Source organism: Somniosus microcephalus, chromosome 2, assembly GCF_052327205.1.
Source record: "Somniosus microcephalus isolate GS21.2 chromosome 2, FLI_Smic_1.0, whole genome shotgun sequence".
Lineage (NCBI taxonomy): Eukaryota > Metazoa > Chordata > Chondrichthyes > Squaliformes > Somniosidae > Somniosus > Somniosus microcephalus.
Genome location: NC_140988.1, coordinates 377,148,132 through 377,168,067, shown reverse-complemented (window position 1 = coordinate 377,168,067; position 19,936 = coordinate 377,148,132). Strand labels below are relative to the sequence as shown.

At 46.1% G+C, this 19,936-nt stretch overlaps 1 protein-coding gene across 2 annotated transcripts in view; it reads right to left on the bottom strand.

The window, feature by feature from the left end:
• Positions 1-19,936, bottom strand: part of LOC147123782 (exocyst complex component 6B-like) — an 860,046-nt gene that overhangs the window by 285,081 nt on the left and 555,029 nt on the right. The window lies entirely within an intron of this gene.

The window sequence follows — 19,936 nt, the reverse complement described above, 5'->3', positions numbered from 1 at the left end:
CTTTTCGTTTGTCTGTGTGAATGTTGTGCTCATCAAGATGCGGTTAATGTTGAGAAATTGAACACATTCCACTTCAGGCACGCATTGTCAACATCAAGCATTTCCAGATCAGGAACAGCACAGACTCACTTCCTCTACACTGTCCGGTCAAGCACAGTACCAAACGCCCTGCTCCAATAGTATGCCTACCCCACACCTGCAACCAGTGAATCCTACTGTATCAGCCGAGGCTCAGTGGGTAGCACTCTCGCCTCTGATGTCAGGAGGTCGTGGGTTCAAGCCCAGAGACATGAGCACAAAATCCAGACTGGCGCTCCCACCGCAGTGCGGAGGGAGCGCTGCACTGTCGGGGGTGCAGTCTTTCGGACGAGACGTTAAACCGAGGCCCCGTCTGCTCTCTCAGGTGGACGCAGAAGATCCCACGGCTCGATTTCGAAGAGGGGAGTTCGCTCCGGTGTCCTGGCATATATTTATCCCTCAACCAACATGAAAAAAACAGATTATCTGGTCATTATCACATTGCTGTTTGTGGGAGCTTGCTGTGCACAAATTGGCTGCCGCATTTGTTACATTACAACAGTGACTCCACTTCAAATAGTACTTCATTGGCTGTGGGACATCCGGTGGTTGTGAAAATATAAATGCAAGTCTTTCTTTTTTTCCGTTCAAAAGGGCACATGGAGCGTTCAGCAGCCTTCCACTGGTTTTGTGCATTCTCCGGATGTGGGCGTCGCTGGCAAAGCTGTCATTTATTGCCCATCCCCAGCTGTGAATATTCTGAATAAAACCTTGAAGCCAGCTGACAAAAACTTCCTCTCCCTTCCACAACTTAACTTTCAAGTCCACCCATGGCTTGAACACTGCACCTGTATCTGGGGAGGTATCAGCCTTTCAAATTTTTGGACTGAATAGAAGAAAATGTTTGTCGTCTGTTACGTGATCCCTCTCATGACCTCGAGCCTCCAGTATCTGTCTGCTGTGACCTTCCTTGACGGTTCTGCGGATATTTTTATGGTGATTTCACCTCTCTTGTTCCCCCTAATATCCAACCTGTGCTGTACCACGTGCTCTTTCTCCCCAATGCGTCCACACTATTGAAACCAATAGGAACATCGGAACAGCAGTAGGCCATTCAGCCCCTCGAGCCTGATCTTCCATTCTATCAGGTCATGTCTGATCTGTACCTCAACCCCACTTACCCACACTTGCTTCATATTCCAGTACTCACTGCAACGTCACCTATGCTAACTCATTTCTAGGATCTCAACCCCTGGCCCCAAGTCTTCCTTCCACCTGCAATGTACAGGACTTTAATACTTTAGCTTGCAGTCAAGTCATCAAAGTTGGATGTCGATTAGAAAACAATGGATTAGAAGGGTTAGAGGAGAAAAAAATGGGTTAGAGGAATAATGACAAGGGAGAAGGAGAGTGGAGTGCCCCAGAGCTCAGTGGTCAAACCACTACTGGTTTCTATTTTACATTGAGATTAGTCAACAACTCCATTATCGTTGTATCGTGCGACTGCCAGGATGGTAGCAGGCGAACTAGACGGACATTGGCAAAAGCAAAATACTGCGGATGCGGGAAATCTGAAATAAAAACAGAAAATGCTGGAAATACTCAGCAGGTCAGGCAGCATCTGGGGAGAGAGAAACAGAGTTAATGTTTCAGGTCGATGACCCTTCGTCAGAACTGGGAAAAGTTAGAGATGTAACAGGTTTTAAGCAAGCGCAGGGGCAGGGAAAGGGGGGGGGGGGAGGAAAGATCAAAAGGGAAGGTCTGTGATAGGATGGAAGGCAGGAGTGAATAAATGAGAAAAAGGGATGATGGTGCGAGGCGAACGGGGTTGGTAATGGGACAAGTAAAGAAACAAAAGATGGGTCTAGAGGAGGTGTAAATGGGAATAGCAGAATCAGCACTTGCTGTCTGGGAAAAATGGGGGCAGAGGTTATGATCTGAAATTGTTGAACTCAATGTTGAGTCCGGAAGGCTGTAAAGTGCCTAATCGAAAGACGAGGTGCTGCTCCTCGAGCACCTAGGTGGACCTTGGTCTTTCTTCGTCTAGCAATTCCTATTTTCCTATCGAAGGATGAGTTTCAAAACTCAATGCAAATTGACTGAACTAGAATCGAAGGAGGCATCTGGGAAACTGCAAAAAGGAGTTCAACACAATCCTGTATGTGAGTAGGCCAAACAATGTCAGATGGAATGTAATGCTAGACAGGTGTAAAGTATTACACATAGGAAGGAAGAATGAGCAACGCGCATATTTCATGAATCGTGTTGAAATAGCAAAGGATGAAGTCAAACGAGACCCAGGAGTCTTAGCAGTCTCAACGTGTTCAGTCAAAGCCAACAGAATTTTGAATGACGTGGCCAAAAACACAGAATAAAAATCAGAGAAATTTATGATCAAACCGTACAGTGCTTTGGTCAGAGCATACCTCGAGTCTCATGTCCGTGTGTGGTCGCCAAGATACAGGCGACGCATTCAAGAACTAGAAGCTGTGCGGAGAAAAGCCACAAAGCTGACCCCTAGCGTAGTTAAACTCATAAACGATATGGAAATGGAATACTCCTTTAAATTAAACAGTGGGAGTAGGCCAAGGGGACACAGGTCCAAACTAAAGTAAAAGGTAACTTTAGGACTAACATCAGGAGGTTCTTCTTCATGTAGAGTGATTAACACTTGGAATGGTCCTGGGCTGAGTGATAGAGGCGAAACCATTTAAGAAGCAACTACATGCAGCGCTGAGGTGAGGGGGCGTTCGTTTGTATTATATGGATGTACTAAGATGGGCCGAATAGCCTTCTCATCTGTAAGGATCTAGTGATCACTACTTCCAGCTTCACCTTGTCTTCTCTCCTATTCTCTTCAACCTGTGGGTGGTGTCCTGCAATGTGGGCCAGAGTTGAAAGAACAGACTGATACCTGGGATGGCAGGAATGACGTATGAGGAGAGATTGGGTCGATTGGGCTTATACTCGCTGGAGTTTAGAAGAATGAGAGGGAATCTCATTGAAACTTATTAAATTCTAACAGGACTAGACAGACTAGATGCAGGAAGGATGTTCCCGATGGCGGGGGAGTCCAGAACAAGGGGTCACAGTCTAAGGATAAGGGGTAAGCCATTTAGGACAGAGATGAGGAGGAATTTCTTCACCCAGCGAGTGGTGAACCTGTGGAATTCTCTACCACAGAAGGCAGTTGAGGCCAATTCATTAAATATATTCAAGAAGGAGTTAGATATATTTTTTAAGGCTAAAGGGATCAAGGGATATGGGGAGAAGGCAGGGACAGGGTACTGAATTTGGATGATCAGCCATGATCTCACTGAATGGCGGAGTAGGCTCGAGGGGCCGAATGGCCTACTCCTTCTCCTATCTTCTATGTTTCTATGTTTCTAACAATGCGATAACCCACATCACAGCCCAGTCTCCCAAATATAATTTAATGACATGATTTAATAAATGCGTTGCTTATACTGAGTTTCTGTGGGTTTTTTTATTCATTCATTCATTCACGGGATGTGGGCGTCGCTGGCAAGGCTAGCATTTATTGCCGATCCCTAATTGCCCTTGAGAAGGTGGTGGTGTGTTGTTATTCCTGTGTTCCAAGGCATTAACAGCTTCAATTCTAAGTCTCAGATGCCACTGCACTAACTGTTCACAAACAGTGGAGGGAGTGAATGTTTAAGGTGGTGGATGGCACCCCATCCACCATCTTAAACATTCACTCCCTCCACCACTGGCGTACTGTGGCTGCAGTGTGTACCATCTACAAGATGCACTGCAGCAACTCGCCAAGGCTTCTTCGGAAGCACCTCCCAAAGCCGCGACCTCTACCACCTAGAAGGACAAGGGCAGCAGGCGCATGGGAACACCATCACCTCCAAGTCACACACCATCCTGACTTAGAAGTATATCACTGATCCTTCATCGTCATTGGGTCAAAATCCTGGAACTCCCTCCCTAACAGCACTGTGGGAGTACATTCACCACACGGACTGCAGCGGTTCAAGAAGGCGGCTCACCCACCACCTTCTCGAGGGCAATAAATGCTGGCCTTGCCAGCGACGCTCATATCCCATAAATGAAATTTTAAAAAATAGGACCCTGGGACAGCACACTGAAGGGGTGGGTATAGGAAGAAATACAAGATGGAAGGGAGGAATCACTCTGGATCGCTGTGTGGTAGCTCCTAATGGTTGTCCATTGTGTGGTGTTAGCAGAACCCAAGAGCTTGCCTGCTTTGCTAGGGTATAATGCATGGATCGAGTGACCAAAGAGCAAGAACAACGAGGGACAGGAGAAGCACGGATGGGGCTGGAGTGGGGGGGGGAGGTTTACCAGTCTCTTTCTGTGCTCGTCAAGGTGAGAGATGTTAGTGGTAGGGAATGGATAATGTACCATTTCAGGGGCCCAGTTACGAGCATCAAGCACTCGCAGGTTAGATGTAGCTGTACATAGTAACACCGCCATTCATGGCCAGAATGGAGATTATTGGGTAATTCCCCCGTCAATCACGCCTGCAGACCGCACTGCTGTAAGTGACTGGGATTGATTTTATGCACATTATTTGTATTATGTAACTGTCCTCCACTCATTACATTTTGCTGGAGGAATCACCCTACTTTTATCGGGAGACTTTGCTGTAGTTTCAGTTATGAGTTCCCTTTGCTGTAGTTTGTAGAGACTCTTTAAATAGACTCTGTTTGTTGTTTGCTGAGTAATTAGACTTTGTTTGCTGTAAAATAAACCGTTTGCTGTGAGGCGCGCCATAGGTCCTGCCCCGCCTCCAACTCATTGCCTCACTCAGAACAGAAGAATTAGGAGTAGGAGTAGGGCATACAGCCCCTCAAGCCTGCTGCGCCATTTGGCAGCTGGGGAATTTAAATTCAATTAATTAAATAAATCTGGAATAAAAAGCTAGTATCAGTAATGGTGACCATGAAACTACCGGATTGTCGTAAAAACCCATCTGGTTCATTAATGTCCTTTAGGGAAGGAAATCTGCCGTCCTTACCTGGTCTGGCCTATATGTGACTCCAGACCCACAGCAATGTGGTTGACTTTTAACTGCCCTCTGAAATGGCCCAGCAAGCCACTTAGTTGTATAAGGCGACCCACATCCCATGAATGAATTTTTAAAAATTAAAAAATAAGATCATGGCTGATCTTCGACCTCAACTCCACTTTCCCGCCTGATCCCCATATCCCTTGATTCCCCTAGAGTCCAAAAATCTATCGATCTCTGTCTTGAATGTACTTCCACAACCCTTTGGGGTAGAGAATTCCAAAGATTCACCACCCTCTGAGTGAAGAAATTCCTCCTCATCTCAGTCTTAAATGGCTGACCCCTTATCCTGAGACTATGCCCCCCTAGTTCTCCAGCCAGGGGGGAACAACCTCTCAGTATCTACCCTGTCAATCCCCCTCAGAATCTTGTATGTTTCAATGAGATCACCTCTCATTCTTCTAAACTCCAGAGAGTATAGGCCCATTCTACTCCATCTCTCCTCTTAGGACAACCCTTCATGTCACGCTACATATAACCCCACCTGATGTAGAGTCATCCAGACTCGAGTCGTCGTTGGCTTGTTCTCTCTACACAGATGCGGCCGGACCTGCTGTGATTTCCAGCAAAAAAAATCTTTTTTTCCCTTTTTTTTTATTGTTCTGTTTGTTTTTTGTTTTTCATACAGACCCCAGCATCTGCAACATTTGAACCCTGGTGACCCCACCTCATTGTTCTTTGATGTAGTGTTTTCCTGACTGACCTGTTTGGACACCATCCACACCTTTGATTGCTGTGATTATCTCTCTGCCGAGGTGAGATAAAGGGCAGTTAGAAAGATTACCTGTAATCATCTGGCAGTGTTCTCTGACTATATATGCTGTGCCTATATGCATCTCTCCACTTCACCTGACGAAGAAGCAGCGCTCCAAAAGCTTGTGATTTCAAATAAAGCTGTTGGACTATAACCTGGTGTTGTGTGACTTCTCACATTTGTCCACCCCAGTCCAGCACCGGCATCTCCACATCATAGGACAACCCTCTCATCCCTGGGATAATCTAGTGAACCTTTGTTGCACCGCCTCTAAGGCATGTATGTCCTTTCTCAGATAAGGAGACCAAAACTGTGCACAGTACTCCAGGTGTGGTCTCACCAAAGCCTTGTGCAATTGTAGTAAGACTTCCTTACTCTTGCACTCCAACCCCCTTGCAATAAAGGCCAACATGCCATCTGCCTTCCAATTGCTTGCTGTACCTGCATGCTAACTCTCTGTGTTTCCTGTACGAGGACACCTAAATCTCTCTGAACACCAATATGTAATAGTTCCTCACCATTTAAAAATATTCTGTTCTTCTATTCTTCCAACCAAAGGGAATAACCTCACATTTCCCCACATTATACTCCATCTGCCACCTTAACCTGTCTATATCCCTTTGAAGACTCTTTGCGTCCTCCTCACAGCTTACTTTCTCACCTAGCCTTGTATCATCAGCAAACTTGGATACACTGCACTCGGTCCCTTCATCTAAGTCATTAATAACAGCAGCAACAACAACTTGTTTTTATATAGCGCCTTTAACGTAGTAAAGCGTCCCAAGGCGCTGCACAGGAGTATTTTAAGACAAGGAATTTGACACCGATCCACATAAGGATAAATTAGGGCAGGTGACCAAAAGCTTGGTCAAAGACGTAGGTTTTAAGGAGCGTCTTAAAGGAGGAAAGAGAGGTAGCGAGGTGGACAGGTTTAGGCAGGGAATTCCAGAGCTTAGGGCCTAGGCAATAGACAGGCCACCAAAGGTTGAGCGATTATAATCAGGGATCCTCAAGAGGGCAGAATTAGAGGAGCGCAGATATCTCGGGGGGTTGTGGGGCTGAAGGAGATTACAGAGATAGGAGGCCATGGAGGGATTCGAAAACAAGGATGAGAATTTTCGAAATCGAGGTGCTGCTTAACTGGGAGCCAATGTAGGTCAGCGAGCACAGGGGTGATGGGCGAACGGCGGGACTTGGTGCGAGTTAGGACACGGGCAGCCGAGTTTTGGATGACCTCAAGTTTACGTAGGGTGGAATGTGGGAGGCCGGCCAGGAGTGCGTTGGAATAGTCAAGTCTAGAGGTAATATATGCCCTGGCCTCGCCGTTATAAGCTCGCACTTCCAGCAAGTTATGGCATAAAAAAAATTCTAGCTGAAGGGTGCAGGAAATAGTCTAACTAACGGCGTACACTGCAAGATGCCCAGCTCCAGCAAGATCCAGCCCATTATGTCCAAGTCCATACAAGACCTGAATAGCGTTTCCATTAACTGAGGAGGCTCTAACAACTCTCCCGCACTTCAACGTGACTGTAGTTGACACCTCAGCTGTACGGACTGGCATTTAGACATTGTAACTGATCAAGGCATACAGATGGGAGTGCGCGGTGTCTAGTGACCACCTGACAGGATCTTATCAGCTTGGAAATCGATTATGGAAGCCTTTTGAAATCCTGAACAAACCGAGCTCTTGTCTGAATGGACGAAACTCAAAATACCTTCCCTTACCCCGTAAAATGGAAAGAACGGCGCCTCACTCCACACAATGGCCAGGGCTCATGGAGAGGACACACTGCAGTAAATTACCACTCTCCATCACCTCACGGGAGTGGGAGAGAATTTCAAAGTGCCTTTTGCCGAAAAGTGTTAACTGTGGGGGTTTTCACTCCATCGATCTAAAGGTCAACATTGGAGCGCTCTCGAGAGGGCTGTTTTTACAAACCATCCCTTCTTACTTAACTCTCCCATGCTTTAATTAGGGTCATTATCCAGTGGCTTACTTATTTAAATTGCATTATTCTCTGCTCTATAATAAGAAGCTTGCTTCAATGCTTGGGGGATCTCAAGCACTGCACAGAGGCCCATCCAATGATACAAGGATGCTTTGATGCAAAATCAAAGGGCTTTCATACATCTACTGATTAGTATATAACCTGGTCTCGGCGAGCACCCTTTTCTTAGTGACTGAACCCATTTAGAACTTTATTTAAAACAGAAGTTGGGAGGAGGCAAAATCCTTTCCCGCAATTGTGCACCAGCGGAACAACTTATCATTCAATTGGGTTTTTACTCAATTGGGACGACATGCCCAATAATTGTTTGGAATATTTAGATAACATATCTGCCCAACAGCAAAATGGGTAGCCCAACAATGTGTGCCCACATTGACGCAATTTAGGTTCAGTTCTTGCAGCAGGGGTTGGGAAAACTCAGCAGAGCAGGATGCGCTAAGGTAAGACGGACTAATACGATAGCAAAATACTGCGGATGCTGGAAATCCAAAATAACAATAGAAAACGCTGGAAAAACTCAGCAGGCCAGGCAACATCCGTGGAGAGAGAAACAGCGTAAGCTTGAGGAACAGCACCTCATCTTCTGATTAGGCACTTTACAGCCTTCCGGACTCAATATCGAGTTCAACAATTTCAGATCATAACCTCGGCCCCTATCATATTTTTTATCCACACTTTTGGTTTGTGCCTTTTCCTCTTTTTTTCTCTCCCACATGGCAGCTGTCTCTCATTCTGCCAGCGTATTTCACACTTCATCTAGAGCCATCCTTTGTTTCTTTACCTGTCCTATTACCATCTCGTCTCGCCTTGAATATCTCTTAATGTCTCTTCACCCCTCCCAGACCTTCCCTTTTGTTCTTTCATCCCCCTCCCCCATTTCCCAGCCCCCAAACCTGCCTTTCAATCCGTTTCATTTCCTGCTTTTTTCTCAGTTCTGACGAAGGGTCCCAGACCTGAAACGTTAACTCTGTTTCTCTCTCCACGGATGTTGCCTGGCCTGCTGAGTTTTTCCAGCGTTTTCTGTTGTTATTTCGGATTTCCAGCATCCGCAGTATTTTGCTATCGTAAGACGGACTAATGTTGGAATTGGATGATTTATTTTTCTTTGTATGTGTCTCTCTTCTCTTTCCTCAGCCATGAGGGTAATATAGAGCTGAGGAATACATCACCCTGTAAGGCACTAAAGCTGGCTGGAGAAATAGGTCTGAGAGACAATTAGATGTGTTAATAGAATAGGGGAACAAAGAGGAGAGAGGTGGAGGGGCAGAGGCGGGTGTGAAAGAGAGGAGAGGACAAAGGATAGGAGGGGTGGTGGAGGAGGTGGTGGAGAGGGGAGGAGCAGAGCGGAGGAGTAGGAGAGGGAAGGAGGGAAGGAGGAGAAGAGGGAGAGGGAAGGAGGAGGGGCAGGAAGGAGGAGGAGAAGGAAGGAGGGAAAGGGATGGAGGAGGGAACGGGGAAGGGAAGGATGCATGCGGAGAGGAGGGGAGGAAGAGAAAAGAATGGGAAGAGCAGAAGGAGTATGGAGGATGGCGGAAGAGAATGAACAAAAATACATGGAGAAGGTGGTTCGGTGGAATTGACCAATAAGGCTCAGGCTTGTTGGGCTTAATGGCCTTTTCTGATTTCCTATGAATTATTAGCAAATCTTTAAAAATTGCTATATATTTGAGATCAAGCAAACTGATTCAAAAGGTAATAGGGGCTGTTTGGACTATCATTCGGAAACCTGTATCTATACCACACATCTAGTTCTCAAACATCGCAATGGGGGGAGCGATGGATGGGGAATAGGAGGCGGGAGCGACAGATTTTCTGGATTGTGGGAGCTGCACTGTGGCTGAAGTAACGGATAATTCCAATCAGGCTTCACTGTTTCCACGTATGTTTCTCCTTTGGAGAGAGGATTTTTCTAAACTGAGCGGCCAAAGTCTACTTACATTGAACAGAATGAGTACTAGAACTCCAGATGTCCTGTACTGAACCTTTACTAGCAGGGATGCATTCTAAAAAGAGATTCCTTCTCTACATTCAGGGATATGTTTGTGCTCGTCAAGGTGAAGATGTTGGTGCTTCTTAAGGAATGCCTCTTTGACCTTGGGCATCCCGAGTCAGTAACCCTCCCGCCCAGCTCAGGTGATATGCAGAGGATAGCCCCCTCTACACGGCTCCATCAAGTATTGCCAGATTCGGTAAAAGGGTTAGAGACACCGTACTGTCAAGCACTTGCAGGTCAGGTACATCCTTAATGGGCATCAACAACTTCAAAAAGGACAGCCCCAACTGCAGAAGTCAAACATTTGCATTTCCCAAAGGAAATGTAAATATTCGACTTCTGTCGCAGGGCTGTGCACAATTTTCTGCGTGTGTAAAAGTGAAGGAAGAATTATTTTAAATTGACACTGGTTCAAAAAAGAAAATTAACATTTCTATAGCATCTTTCACAACCTCAGGACGTCCCAAAGCACTTTACAGCCAATGAAGTACTTTTTGAAGTGGAGTCACTGTTGTAATGTAGGAAACGCGGCAGCCAAATTGCGCACAGCAAGCTCCCACATACAGCAATGTGATAATGACCGGATAATTTTTTTTTAAGTGATGTTGATTGAGGGATAAATATTGGTCCAGGACACCAGGGAGAACTCCCCCTGCTCTTCTTCAAAACAGAGTCGCGGGATCTTTTATGTTCACCCGAGAGGGCAGGCAGGGCCTCGGTTTAACATCTCATTGGAAAGAACGAAAGTTCACCAAAAGACAGTTCAACAGAAAATGACTTTTAACTTTACGCACAGCGGAAAATATACTATACGCCCAGATGCCTTGATCAGCTAATGCCCTGATCGGCGCTGAACTATAGATAAAACTGTTGCAGAGGGAGACTCGCTCCCATCACAACCTGTGTCGCAATTGACAGTGCTTCACGCAGTATAATGTACAACATTGTTTGTACTGCTCAGTTTGTAGCCAGCCACAAAAGATTCATAATAATCCAGGTATGTGCAAAGGACAGCTTGTGGAAGGGAGGAGCGGGGTTACTGAATCAGTGGCTGCTTCAACACGAGCCAAAAGTGCATGCTGGAATGACACTGGAACCCCGATATATGTACATCTGCAAGGATTTCTTTTTCCTTAAATACACTTTTTCTGGGGGCGAGGGGAGTTGGGGTGGGGAGAGAGCTGGCCCCCGACTCTGCCCAAGCCTCAGTCACTATTCCCAGGCCGACCCACCATGGGGCTCCTTCCCCCTGTCGCTATAACCAGCTGCTAAGAGATCTGGTAGAATTTCTTTTACACTGCTGCGAAGTTCTATGTGAAGGGCCGATGCCCACAGGGCAGGGCATCACCAAGGCTGAAGAGACAGCAGGAGAGAAGATAAGATAAAAGGAAGAAGGAAAGGCTGGGTTTGGCAAGCGTCAGTGTTAAAACCTTGGCCATTGCAGGAGAAAGGCAAGACTGAGGGATATGAGGGGGGGGTTCCACCCTTTTGGGGTTGTAGGAAAGAACTCCTTCCTCTTTCCCACCCTGTAATAATATATATCGAACAGACACCGCTCACAGTCAGGGTGGGGATAAAATTCTAACAGGACTAGACAGACTAGATGCAGGATGTTCCCGATGGTCGGGGGAGTCCAGAACCAGGGGTCACAGTCTAAAGATAAGGGGTAAGCAATTTAGGACAGAGATGAGGAGGAATTTCTTCACCCAGCGAGTGGTGAACCTGTGGAATTCTCTACCACAGAAGGCAGTTGAGGCCAATTCATTAAATATATTCAACGAGTTAGATATATTTCTTAAGGCTAAAGGGATCAAGGGGTATGGGGAGAAGGCAGGGACAGGGTACTGAATTTGGATGATCAGCCATGATCACATTGAATGGCGGAGCAGGCTCGAGGGGCCGAATGGCCTACTCCTGCTCCTATCTTCTATGTTTCTATGAATCAGCCTTCCAGCTGCTCCCCTCTGCCAGCAGGGAGCAGTTGCTTTTACCCAACTCCCAACATCTCAGTTGAGATCACTGAATAGAATCACTGAATAGTACAGCCCAGAAGGAGGCCATTCGGCCCATCAAGTCTGCGCCAGCTCTTTCGAAGAGCAATCCAGTCAGTCCCACTCCCCCGCTCTTTCCCCATAGCCCTGCAATTTTTTCTCCTTCAAGTATTTATCCAATTCCCTTTTGAAGGCTACAACTGAATCTGCCTCCACCGCCCTATCAGTACCATGACCCATGCTGGAAAGTGTGCATCTGTTGGTGTTGGGTGGCGGCGCAAGACTGATGCCCTCACCAGCCTATCAGGCAGTGCATTCCAAATCCTCACCACTCGTTGTGTAAAAATAGTTATTCCTCATGTCGCCTCTGGTTCTTTTTGCCAATCACCTTTAATCTGCGTCGTCTCGTTAGCGACACTTCAGTGAAAATCTTAAGTGCAAAGTGGCTCATTACTGCTGCACATGGAGGTCGGTTGTGCCAAACTATGTCGGCACTCAACTTCATTACTGTCATTACCATTCAGATAGTAACCATTCCATGTTCTTATTTTCTGTTCTAAACCCCGCCTCGAATTCCCTGCTCCTCTTCACCCGAAGGTGCTGATCGAGGGTGGGGGTAGAAGATTAAAATGAAGAAGTATTTCACGGTTCACCCTTTGTTTTAATTCACACGTATCTTTTGAGAGCTTTATTTACAGAGCATCCAGTCTCGTTTATAGCGATGATCACATATCACAGCGATGTTTAAAATGGAATCTGTGCAGAGCCCAGAGAGAACAAAGGGGCAGAGGTGTTTGTCAATGAAAGGGCATCTGGGCTACAGAAGCAATCCCAAATTCCTCAGTTACCGAGCGGTTGTTCTGTTGCACACTCCACGTCCCAGAGGCGACATGAGGAATAACTATTTTTACGCAACGTGTGGTGAGGATTTGGCATGCACTGCCTGATAGGATGGTGAGGGCATCAGTCTTGCCCCGCCACCCAACACCAACATATGCACACTTTCCAGCATGGGTCATTGGGTAACGGTCAGCACACTGGCTCGATTCCCCCCCCCTCCTTCCATAACACAGGGGGGCACTGAGTCCAATGGTAGCACCCCTCCTGTACCCTGGCTGGGAACGGGAAACTCAGAATGGACAGGAGATCGAACCTGATCTGGATGGTTCAGTTACTCAACGCCGCAGGTCATGCCCTCCCACGGAGCCACCAGGGGAGCGGCACGAATTCCCATTCATAGCCCATTGCTAAAGCTGCTGTTTGTGGGATCCTGCTGTGCGCAAATTGGCTGCCGCGTTTCCTACATTACAACAGTGACAACACCTCAAAAAAGTACTTCATTGGCTGTAAAGCACTTTGGGACGTCCCGAGGCCGTGAAAGGCGCTGTATAACTGCAAGTTCTTTCTAAACTGGTGCGGTCCTTAAGTCATTGATGTCTGTTAACATACACTGACGGCAACATAATAACGTGACTACGGTCTCACAGCGGGGAGGGGAGCACGCCAGCGGATTAAACACAACACCGCCAAAATCTGCAATTCAGTCGCAAGTTATGGGCAACCAGCAGAAAATGCAATGGCCCTGCGGGATGAGGAATGATGCAGACAGTGTCTTTAATAAAGAGGTTTTTTTTCTCCGGGACACACATTCTCAATGCCGATGCTTCCCCCCAGCACTTGTTTTCAAGCGCGTGGGCAAAGTGCTGGTCACAATCAGCGTTTGAAATCGTAACCCTTCCATCCTGCAGGAGGCATCTGTCAACAGCACCACATTAGAGTCGAGACGACAATTTTCTTTGTGATGCTCGTGTGAGGAGATAAAGGAAATGAGTGACACGAGGGTTAGTCAGTGCTTTGGGGAGGAATCCTGCCACAAGGCAATGAGGACAGATGTATTTTACTTCATAAAGAGTCTATCTCACCTCCCGGGTGCAAAACCTCCCTGGGAGACAAAGATGCATTTTCCCAGTAACATCTTCATTTTAAAATTAGAGGAGCTGGTCATTCATCCGATTGCTGGTTGTGATGTACTCAAAATGGCTGCTATGTTCACCTACATAACAGCAGTGACTATACTTCCATGTAAGTGTTGCAATATTTCTAAGAGACCTGATAAGACGCTTTATAGAAGAAAGACTTGCATTTATATGGAGCCTTTCATGACCACTGGTCATCCCAAAGCACTTTACAGCCAACAAAGTACTTTTTGAACTGCAGTCACTGTTGTAATGTAGGAAACGCGGCAGCCAATTTGTACACAGCAAGCTCCCACAAACAGCAATGTGTTAATGACCAGATAATCAGTTTTAGTGATGTTGATGTCGATATAAACTTGTTATTTCTTTCAGTTCTTCAGGCCAAGCTACTCTAGCTCGTAACTCACTCCTGGACATCAGTTATTCTATATATAAACCATCCAAACCTTCAGTTAGATTCCAACCTATAACTCACTCCTGGACATCAGTTATTCTATATATAAACCATCCAAACCTTCAGTTAGATTCCAACCTATAACTCACTCCTGGACATCAGTTATTCTATATATAAACCATCCAAACCTTCAGTTAGATTCCAACCTATAACTCACTCCTGGACATCAGTTATTCTATATATAAACCATCCAAACCTTCAGTTAGATTCCAGCCTGTAACTCAATAGTGGGTATGCATTTTATATATAAACCACTCGAATCCCTCGATTAGATTCCAGCCTGTAACTCACTCCCGGATATCCGTTATTCTATATATAAACCACTCGAACCCCTCGATTAGATTCCAGCCTGTAACTCACTCCCGGGTATCCGTTATTCTATATATAAACCACTCGAACCCCTCGATTAGATTCCAGCCTGTAACTCACTCCTGGGTATCCGTTATTTTATATATAAACCACTCGAACCCCTCGATTAGATTCCAGCCTGTAACTCACTCCCGGGTATCTGTTATTCTATATATAAACCATCTGAACCTTCTGAATAGATTCCAACCTGCAACTGATTCCCTCGATTCGAGTATGTACTAATTATATTCGAAGCATAATTTTAACCCCAACACAATCACTGCCTGCAGAGTCCCTGCTAAAAGACAGTGTAAGGCAGCAAAAAGCAGCTTTGTTATAATCACAACTTCTGAAGTATTGCTGCAAGCGTACGGCTATATACATGATCAGCATCGGCACAGAGAACATGCCTCTCACTCAGGTTCATATGCACAGCATCTCGAGACCAAACTACTTATCCCTCACTATTGTGGTGAGGAACATCAATGGAACAATCTTCTTTTCATTGCATCAAATTCCAATGGATCAAACCTTTTCCCAACCACTCCCATTGTGTACAATTTCAATGGCTCAAACCCCTTCCCAATCACTCCCAACATGTACAATTCCAATGGACCAAACCCCGTCCCAATCACTCCCATTGTGTACGATTTCAATGGACCAAATCTCTTTCCAATCACTCCCCTGTGTCCAATTCCAATGGACCAAACCAGTTCCCAATTACTCCCGCTGTTGATCAAACATCTTGCCAATCACTCCCATTATGCAGAATTCCAATGGACCCAAACCAACACTCTCTAATTATCCAGTGATTTAAAAGATTAGCGGAACAATCAATCGCCATAAAAAGTTCACCCCCGGAGATAACAGCACATTTCACAGTCTAACCCCTTTTGCGCAGAATGTGTTTTCTGTTAAGCTCTCTGTTTTCGGTTGAGGTTGAACGGCTATGTGAATGATTAAACATGCTGCGGAGACAGAGGTTTGCAATTAGCTATTTTTATTTGCAGTTTACTGAAACCATTTCTTGGCAAAGCAGCCTGCCTTGTTTATCAGCAATTGACAGGAACAGGACCTGCTATACCAGGACTGGGTGAGCAACAAGCAAATAGCGTGAACAGGAGTCTGTTTGCAGAACACTGGCCTGACGGCTGTGTGGAGTTTATTATCTGCTACAAATACTTACGTAGAACAGTGGTGCCCTGTTACTCCACCTCTCAAAAGTCAACGTTTCTTTTTTTGGGTATTTGTGCTTGCGGTATGCTGGAATGCACTGCCTGAAAGGGCGGTGGATGCAGATTCAATAGGAACTTTCAAAAGGGAATTGGATAAATATTTGAAAAGGAAAAATTTGCAGGGCTACGGGGAAAGAACGGGGGGTGGGGTGGGGGGGAGTGGGACTAATTGGAGAGCTCTTTCAAAGATCCGGCACAGGCACAATGGGCCAAATGGCCACCTTCTGTGCTGTATCATTCTATGATCAGGTGAGGGACGCTAGCGTTGGGAAAGGAACATGTTATATTTCAGGGACCCACTTATAAGTCAGGTACAACATGGAACAGATGCAGGTTAGAGCTCCCGCTATGCTATCACATCATGCTTTCCCAGGCCAGGTATGCCACGGTGAAATGCATAATCAAGCTCCCTCTTAATATGTTAATAACCTGTGTCCAGTCCAAACGCTGATGAACCCTAAGCACTTAGTACAACATTGGTCTTTCCTACAGGAGTCATCTCTCTGGGTTCCGAGTTAGATTGGTCTTCATTATTCCCCTTTTCTGCAACATATTCTTTCTCTTCCTCCCTCACAAATAGTGGGGACTGAATTGAGACTGCTTCAGACTTTCTTTGCATCCTGACCTCTAACAGGCATCGGAGAAGAGGCTTTCACCTTCACAGTCTGGACTGGTTTCAGGCCTGGGTCCCAGAGGTGAAAAGAGCCAAATCCCAGAGATAAAAGCGCCACGCTCGAGCTCTCTAAGAAATCCTGTGAAGGATTTTTAAATAATAGGCCACGCATTACTTATTTAATCTGACTGAAAGCTAGAGTAGACCTTATTGATCAGAATCTAACTGAAGGGTCCCACTTCAGAGACTTGAGCACAAAAATCTAGGCTGACACTCCAGTGCGGTGCTGAGGGAGCGCTGCACTGTCAGAGGTGCCGTCTTTCGGATGAGACGTTAAACCGAGGCCCCGTCTGCTCTCTCGGGTGGACGTTAAAGATCCCAGGGCACTATTTCAAAGAAAAGCAGGTGTCCTGGTCAATATTTATACCTCAACCAACATCACTAAAAAAAATCAGATTACCTGGTCCTCGAGACATCTCAAACTACTTTACAGCCAATTAAGCAATTTCTAAGTGTAGTCACTGTTGTAATGTAAGAAACATGGCAGCCGATTTGAACACAGCAAGATCCCACAAACAGCAATGAGATAATGACCAGATAATCTGATTTTTAGTGGTGTTGGTTGAGGGATAAATATTGGCCCAGGACACTGGGGAGAACTCCCCTGCTCTCCTTCGAAATAGTGGCCGTGGGATCTTTTACCCCCACCCGGGAGGGCAGACGGGGCCTCGGTTTAACGTCTCATCCCAAAGACGGGATGGGACGGTACAAATGCTGGCATTATTACAGCTTGGACTCTGGGATCAATGGGAGATAACGCGGGGTGAAAAAAAAAAAGAAAACAACCGTTGAAGGAAAGACAGAAGAGTGTGCGAAAAGACACCACCAAACTCGATACCTTGCTTCCTAAGGACTCAAGCCCATGACCCGGCATACCTAACGTGATTGACGGGCTGACCCCATCACTCCAGGGTTCAGTAAGAATGACAGCTAAATATCCCTGCTGGCTCTCTGTGCAGACCCTCTAATAGAAACTAATTCAAACCTGTCACGTTACTGAAGGGAAGAAGTGGCAGGCGACATTACTGGCCCGGGATAGTGGGCCATTGTTTTGCAAGGGGGCCCTTTCTAACAGGACAACAACTCCAGCAGAGAAGACGGCAGCAAAGTGCACTCAAAGCGTTTTATTTAAATTTTCCTCTGACATGCAGGCTTTGTTTTTTTTGTTACGAGCTGACAAGTATCTTAAAAGCACCTTAGACAACAGATTTGAGGAATTTTCTCAAATGACACACACACACACCCATTGTATTGAAGGCCAACATTCATTGTCCCCAGCTCCAATTCAGTCTTTCCCAGAACCTCACAACTGTGGAACTCCACAGTCTTTCCTCCTACCATCGACATCAACAACAACGTGCATTTATATAGCGCCTTTAACATAGTAAAACGTCCCAAGGCGCTTCACGGGAGCGATTATTAAACAATATTTGACAGCGAGCTACATAAGGAGATATTAGGGCAGGTGACCAAAAGCTTGGTCAAAGAGGCAGGTTTTAAGGAGCGTCTTAAAGGAGGAGAGAGAGGTAGAGAGGCGGAGAGGTTTAGGCAGGGAATTCCAGAGCTTAGGGCCTGGGCAACAGAAGACACACCCGCCAACGGTGGAGCGATTAAAATCAGGGATGTTCAAGAGGCCAGCATTGGAGAAGCACAGATATCTCGGGGGGGGGGGGGGGGGGGCTGGAGGAGATTACAGAGATAGGGAGGGGGCGAGGCCATGGAGTGATTTGAAAACAAGGATGAGAATTTAAAAATCGAAGCGTTGCTTAACCGGGAGCCAATGTAGGTCAGCGCGCAATGGGGTGATGGGACTTGGTGCGAGTTGCGATACGGGTCTTTAAACATCAAGCTTGGCAACAACTAATCGCCAGTACTTCATTTAACCCATATATTCCCTCCTAGATTGTTTTTATTAAGATCCCATGGCACGATTTTAAAGACGAGCAGGGGAGTTCTCCCCGGTGTCCTGGCCAATATTTATCCCTCAACCATCATCACTAAAAAACAGATGATTTGGTCATTATCACATTATTGTTTGTGGGATCTTGTGCGCAAATTGGCTGCTGCGTTTCCTACATTACCACAGTGATTACACTTCAAAAAGTACTTCCTTGGCTGTAAAGCGCATTGGGGCGTCCTGAAGTTATTTAAGGCGCTATAGAAATGCAAGTCTTTGTTTCTTTCTTTTTAAAAGAAACTTGTGGTGTCCTGCACTGCAGCCAGAGGGTAGTGGAAATCTCGCACTCTCGCCTTCAAAAAGTTGTTGAGGCTGAGGGGGGTCAACTGAAAAATTCCAAACTGAGATCGATACGATTGTTGTTAGGTAAGGGTACTAGGGGATATGCAGCAAATGGAGGGTAAATGGAGTTGTGGTATAGATCAGCCATGATCTAACAGAATGGCGGAACAGGCTCGAGGGGCTGAAGAGCCTACTCCTGTTCCTATGTTTCTAGCCGTTGGTTTTGCAAGACATAAAAACAACCAAAGGGAATTGCATACATACTTCAAGAACAACTTGCATTTATATAGCGCCTTTAACGTAGTAAGACGTCCCAAAGCGCTGCACAAGAGCGTTATCAAACGCCGAGCCACATAAGGAGATATATGGGCAAATGACTAAAAGCTTAAGAGGTAGGTTTTAAGGAGCATCTTAAAGGAGGAGAGAGAGGTAGAGAGGCGGAGAGGTTTAGGGAGGGAATTCCAGAGCTGAGGGCCTCGGCAACAGAAGGGCATGGCCGCCAATGGTGGAGCTATGAAAAGCGGGGAAGCGCAAGAGGCCAGAATTGGTGGAGCGCAGATTTCTCGGAGGGTTGTGGGGCTGGAGGAGATTACAGACGTAGGGAGGGGCGAGGCCGTGGAGGAAATCATTAGCAGGGCTGTGGGGCTGATTGGAGAGCTCTCTTAAAGAGCTGGCACGGGCACGATGGGCCGAATGGCCTCCTTCAGTGCTGTAAGATTCTATGAACAAACAGGGAAATGTGTTTCCCACTCAATGGTGCATCAACTGGAACATCAATAAACTGTAGCACAGAGTGCAGGGGGCATGTTGATTTTTAAAAAAAATTGTTCTCAGGATGTGGGCAAAGCTGGCAAAGATGCCTTTATTGCCCATCCCTAGCTGCCCTGACCACAGCCTCATTCTGTGAGTTAAGAGGCACCACCTTAAAGTTAGAGCTAGGCCATTTAAGAGCGAAATCAAGAAATACTTTTTCACATATAGTAGTTCAAATCTGGAACTCCGTTTTCGATCTGGAAATCGCAAGTGGCTGTATGATTCCCTGAGCCTGTCGCCAGTGCGAACATTCCCAGATTCAGTTGCCTCTCCTTGGAGCCCGAGTATTCGTTGAGCTGTCATCCATCATTTGCTCTCCAGTGCCACAATGTTCCCGCTTTACAACAACAACGTCTATTTATATAGCGCCTTTA